Raw genomic sequence first — 6000 nt, forward strand, 5'->3', positions numbered from 1 at the left:
GGCATGCTTGGACTTTTCCTCTGAGCACTAGATCCTTCCAGTGCCAAGTCAGGAAATCCTGGCATCACCCAGCTCATGACAGTCTTCAGGAAGCTGGTGTCCAGCATTACTTTCTCTGACAGCCAGCATCTGGACTCTCCCTTTCTGGACTTGCCAGGTTTTATAGCTGGAAGTGCCATGTTGAACTTCACCTTGATCCACTGGTCTGAGTGGTGGCATCATTCTGCTTGGCAGAGGGGGCATTTGGAGTACTGCTTTCCCCCTCCCACCTCATCCTTGAAGGCAAGTCCTCACACTTGCTTCCCATGCCCCGAGTCTGCGCAGCTCCTGGCCTAATTTTGTCTGTCCCATTCCTTCCGCTGTTCTCATAAGTGAGAGACTGTGATGAACAAGGGATCTCACCTTTCCTCTCACCACCAATAAAAATATCATCTGAGGATGAGCCTGAGGGCTTGAGTTTCCTCTTGGTATCAGAGCTGGTGACCCCTCTGTCAGTGCTTCTTCAGGACAGAGGTCACTGAGATGTCTCCTCCTGGGGAGAGCCATGGGCACCCTTGAAAAACTCATGTCCATGCTGCTGCCTGCTCCAGAGAGTCTTAGAAACATACTAGAGTGACACTGTGCTGTGCAGAGAGGAATGCAGAAGCCCAGCAACAGGGGTCAAGGATAAGGTGGCAGCAGGAAGTCCAGCAGGACAGCCTGGGGCATTTACTGACTTCTGGTCTGGCATAGTCACTTCTGTCAACTCCCCTGCGAGCTAGTTGGTTTCTCTCCGTCTCTGTCTCTCTCTGTCTCTGTCTCTCTCTGTCTCTCTCTGTCTCTCTCTGTCTCTGTCTCTGTCTCTGTCTCCCTCCCTTCCTTCCTCCCTCCCCCTTCCCCTCTCTTTTTCTTTTAAACCTCTCTCTTTTAAACATTTTATTTAGGCTGTGAATGCTGTCCTTGTTTTGTTCTTGCAGTATTGGGGATGAAATCCAGGCCCTTGTGCACACTAGGTGACCGTTCCACTGTTGGTAGCCAAAGCCTTGCCATCTTCTCTCTCTTGCAGCCCTCGCCCCACCCCCGCCCTGGTCTCATTAGAGAACTTTCTCCTATTGTTACTGTTGTTGTTGTTATTTGTGTATGCCTGAGATACTATGTGTGGAGGTCAGAGGACAACTCGTGGGAGTTAGTTCTCTCCTTCTACCATGTGGGGCCTGGGGAATTGAACTCAGGTTGTCAGGCTTGGTGTCAGGGGCCTTTTCATACCGAGCCATCTTGCTGGCCTGAACTTTCTCTTTCTTTTTAAAAATTATTTTGATTTTAATTATGTGTCATCTGTGTGGGGATATGTGCACATGAGTGCAGGTACCCTTGGAGGCCAGAGGCCTCAGACCTCCTGGAGTTGGAGTGAGAGGCAATTGTGAGCTTCTTGACATGGGTTCTGGGGACCAAACTTGGGTCCTAGGGAGAGCAGTATATGATCCTGACTGCTGAGCCATCTCTCAAGCTCCCTTTTAAACTTTATTCTGTCTTAATTTCTTCTTCTCTTAAAACCATTGACCCTATTCTCTCCTTTCCTCTCATTTATTTTTCTTTTTTAAAATTATTTTTATTTTATGTGTATAGACGGTGTGGGAAGTCCTTCTGTTTATTGTTGCTTTTATTGGTTAATGAATAAAGAAACTGGCTTGGCCTGTGATAGGGCAGAGTAGAGCTAAGCAGGGGAAACTAAACTTAATGCTGGGAGAAAGAAAGCAGAGTCAGTGAGAAGCCATGTAGCCTTACCGGAAACAGATGCTGGAACTTTACCTGGTAAGCCACAGCCTCATGGCAATACACAGATTAATGGATATGGGTTAATTTAAGATATGAGTTAGCCAGAAATACACTTAAGTTATTGGCCAAACAGTATTGCAAATAATATGGTTTCTGTGTGATTATTTCAGGGCTGAGCAGCCAGGAACAAACAAGTGGACTCTTACAACATATAGATGCTTGCCTATGTACATGTCTATGTACCATATTTGTGCATTTGTGCCTATGTACAAGTCTGTGTGCCATATTTGTGCCTGGTACTCAGAGAGGCCAGAAGAAGGCATTGGATCACCTGGAACTGGTGTTACAGGTGGTTGTCAGTTGCCATATGGGTGCTGGAAACTGAACTCATATCCTCTACAAGAGCAGTCAGAGCACCTAACTGCTGAGCCGTCTCTCCAGCCCCTTCCTCTCATTTCTTAGGAGCCTCTGGGTTGTAACCTCCCAGGACAGGTTGCTTGGCAATCAGCTCCTCAGTTACCAGCCTCCCTTGGGAAGGGAAAGGAGACACAACTTCTACCTTGCTGGAGTTACGACCCCAGACCTGTCAGCTCCTTCTGGTGTAATTGAAGAAACATGTAGACTCTGTCCAGCCTCAAGGGAGGGAAGGCAGAGGTTTGGGTAATTGAGATGCACAACACTTGGTGGTGGAAAGAGCCTGCTAGCACCCTCTTGCAGTAGATGTCTGTAAACATATTTTCTGCAGCTGCTCAGCCTGCCTGTGAGCTGTTTCTCTTCACAGGTGTGTTCATGTTCATTAGGAAAAAAAAATGGTGTGGACTTAAACGTCTCACCATCCTCAGGAGGATTCAGGTACCAGGATCAGACAGCCAGGAGCTTTGCTTGCTGTGCTTTGATCTGTGTTAAGCTGGGTTCAGGAGCTGTAGGGTTGGAGATGTCCTTCACCATGGGTTCTCAAAGGCCAGCTTGCAGACAGACTGAGGCAGAGGCTGAGACGTGGCCATGCCTCTTTTCTGACCGTCTATGTTGAGTGTATCCTCTCCCCATTTTTTTTTTTTTGTCACCAAAGAAGAGAGAGAGTTGTCTTGGTGATGTTCCAGGGCCCTCTTCATGATGAAGTGGGCAAACTTGGGGCTCAGGAGAGCCAGGTGTGTAGGTCTGTTCCAAGTTTACATTTCTGGTAGCCAGTATGGCTGATATGTAAGTTCTGTGCTCTACACCCGAGGCAGCCAGGCAGGAGGACCTTCTACAAGGGAGAAAATGGCTTTCTTGGTCTAGGCAGACCTTTGGCTGATTGGCTGTGACCCTCCCACAGGAGGAAGACAACCTGCTGTACTCAGTTGGCTGATTCGAATGCCAAACCATACCACATGCCCTCACATGCATGCCAGGGATAATGACCACCAAACTCCTGGGAGCCTGAAGGCCCACTTAACTTGATACAAGAATGTTACCTGTCAATTCTGGAGGGCAGGTGTCAGTGGGTAGTTCCTTCTGAGGCTTGTTGGGAAAAGCCTGTCCCGGGCCTGTCTCCAGACAGCTATTGTTTGCTTCCTTTCCCCAGTTGCCTTGGGTTGTAAGACATCTCTGTCTCCACACTTCCCTTTTATGGCATTCTCAGGCCCTCACTCGGGAGGGCGTTATTGTCACCAGACAAGGCATTGCTTTTTATTCTGCCTGGTACAGGATGGGAGAGGTAAGATTGAACATGGGGACAGTCTATGGGCTGTTTGGTGAGGATTGGGGGAACCTATATAGATCAGGATATCTTAGGAAAAAAGCCAAGGGAAGGAGAGGGGATCAGACATATCCAGGAATCTTGAAAGCTAGTGAGGCGTCTCTAAGGAGCACCCACAGGAAGGGGGCAGGGTCAAATTAGCTTTCTAGAAAGATCTTCCTGTGGCAAGTTGGAGGTTGTATTGAAACGGGAGGCCAGCTTGGAAAGTCCTGCAGTAGTTTAGGCAAGAAACAGAGTTGGAGGAGAGGAGGGGCCTTGTGAAAGAGACCGGTGCCGTGGGTGCAACCAACATGGTAGAGAGGCTAGGAAAGAGCTATTGTGGTTGTGATACAGTACCCTGCAGAATTCCAGCCTCCCTACCCTTAACCTCCTTTCATCTACCTTAGTTATGTGCAGTGCTTACCAGTTCCCAGTAGATGGCAGGAGAGAGATTGAAGAAGGCCCCTTGGTCTAACTTGCACAGTTCCCATACTGGCTAGGTCAGAATCCGCTCAGTTGGCCCATGGATTTTAGTTTTGAAGGGCAGGGCTTGAAGACATCCAACTTTGACTCTAGACAGCACCAGGGGGGCTGATCCCAAACTGGGCGTGACAGATAACTGATGCTCATATCTTGATGAACGTATAGGCTGGCTCCGTTTTCTAGTTATTATGAACAGAGCAGCAATGACTATGGATAGGCAAGCATCTCTGTAACGTGTTGACTTAGAGTCCTTTGGAATATGGTCAGGAGTGGCATAGCTGAACTTATGAAAATTCTCTTTCTAGATTGTTTTTTATGGGCCTTGATGCTGATTTCTGTAGTGTGGGCACAGGCTTGAACTCCCACCAGCAGTGAATAAGGGCTCCCCTTTATCCACATCCTTTCCAGCATTGGTTGTCATTGTTTTCTTGTTGACAGTCATCCTGTCTGGGGCAAGGAGGATTCTCAAGGCAGTTTTAGTTATTATTTTCCTAACGGCCGAGGAAGCTAAACACATTTTCAGTAGTTATGGGCTGCTCAGGCCTCCTTTTTGGGGAAGATGTATCCTTTTCGTCAGCTTGTTTGCTGATGGGATGATCCTGTTTCGGAGATTAACTTTTTGCTGAGCCCTGCCCCTGACATTCCTCAAGTTGCCCGCAGAGGGCACTGTTGCTTGTTGGAGTTTTGGACCTCTAAGAAGCCTGGATTGTCACTGCTCAGTTGATTTAATCTTTTAAACATTTTTTTTTCAACGTATGGTTAGAGAATTTTTTCACTTTATGGTTAGAGAATTTGAGGGTAACATGTCCAGAGCTAGGGTATACAGCAGATGGGTTCTCTGGCTCCAGACCTGGCTGCCATTCCTGGTGTTCCCGCCTCTCACAGCTGGACCTGTGGGATTTCCCCTCCCAAACATTTCCCCTCTGTGTGGTGACTTAAAAAACAAACAAAACAAAACAAACAAAACGATAAAACTCTAAGTAACAGTTCCTCTTTTGTTTCCCTGGCTGTCCCTTTCCTCTGACACAGGGTCACTGTTGCCAGGCTGTGTTACATTGACTGGCGATAATGACTGTCAGGGGTCCCCTCAGAGACCTTCTCAGTGATTCCTGTCCTGTCTCCACATCTGGGGCCAGAATAGGATGAAGGCTAAGACCAACGGACAGTCAAACAAAGCGGGGTTCCTAACCAGGTCTGAACATTTCCTAGCTGCATGGCTGTTCACATATACAACCACACACACACACAATACATACACACACATAGAAACACACATACACAACCACACACACATACACAACTACACACAGTTTTAAGTCTAGATTTTGCAGATGAAAGGACATGACAGGTGATGTTTGTCTGACTTCTTTTGCTTAAATAATGATCTCTGGTTCCATCCATTTTCTTGAAAATGTCATGATTTCATTTTTCTTAGCAGCTGAATAAAATTCCACCGTGCACACAGGCCACCTTATCTCTACCCAGTCATCTGCCGGGGCACATCTGGGTTGGTTCCATGTTTTGAATGAACAGCACTGAACACGAATGGCGTGTTGTGTCGTATGTGTTTACCCAGTGGCGTAGCTGGGCCATACTGTAGTTCTATTTTTTTTTCTTTTTAAAAACATGTATTTATTTAAGGTGGGAGAGGGGATTTGCCACAACACATGGGAAGGTCAGGACAACTTGCAGGAGTTGATTCCTTCCTTCCAAAAGACAATGGTTACCTGCTGCAGAGCAGTTGGCAATGCCTTAACCATATGCATATTACTAGGCCAAGGGCGTCTTCCATCCTTGTCAAGGGGCATGCAGATCTTCTCTCCTTTCAAACAACACACATTTTTAGTCCCCTGAAACTTCCATATTCACTTCCATAATGGTTACACAAATTTACATTACAATCAACTGTGTGATTTTACATAATTTGTTTAGCGTCTCTGAGCTTCTGTTTCTTCATCTGTGCATTGGGGTCCATAATCTTTGAGATCTCACTGAGGTACCTTGATAGGCCAACCATTGTGGTACACAGCATCTGCTTCTGTTAA

General features: G+C 46.9%; 1 non-coding gene across 1 annotated transcript; it reads right to left on the reverse strand.

Annotated features, from left to right (window-relative positions):
- Positions 1 to 5666: 5666 nt before the first annotated feature.
- On the reverse strand, positions 5667 to 5791 carry LOC126514149 (U6atac minor spliceosomal RNA). The gene has a single exon (XR_007595510.1). It is a non-coding gene; the product is annotated as a U6atac minor spliceosomal RNA (small nuclear RNA).
- Positions 5792 to 6000: the final 209 nt, after the last annotated feature.

The sequence above is a fragment of the Alexandromys fortis genome, unplaced genomic scaffold (assembly GCF_014885135.2).
Source record: "Alexandromys fortis isolate MF-2015 unplaced genomic scaffold, M_Fortis_MF-2015_v1.1 scaffold_84, whole genome shotgun sequence".
In the NCBI taxonomy this organism is placed as follows: Eukaryota; Metazoa; Chordata; class Mammalia; order Rodentia; family Cricetidae; genus Alexandromys; species Alexandromys fortis.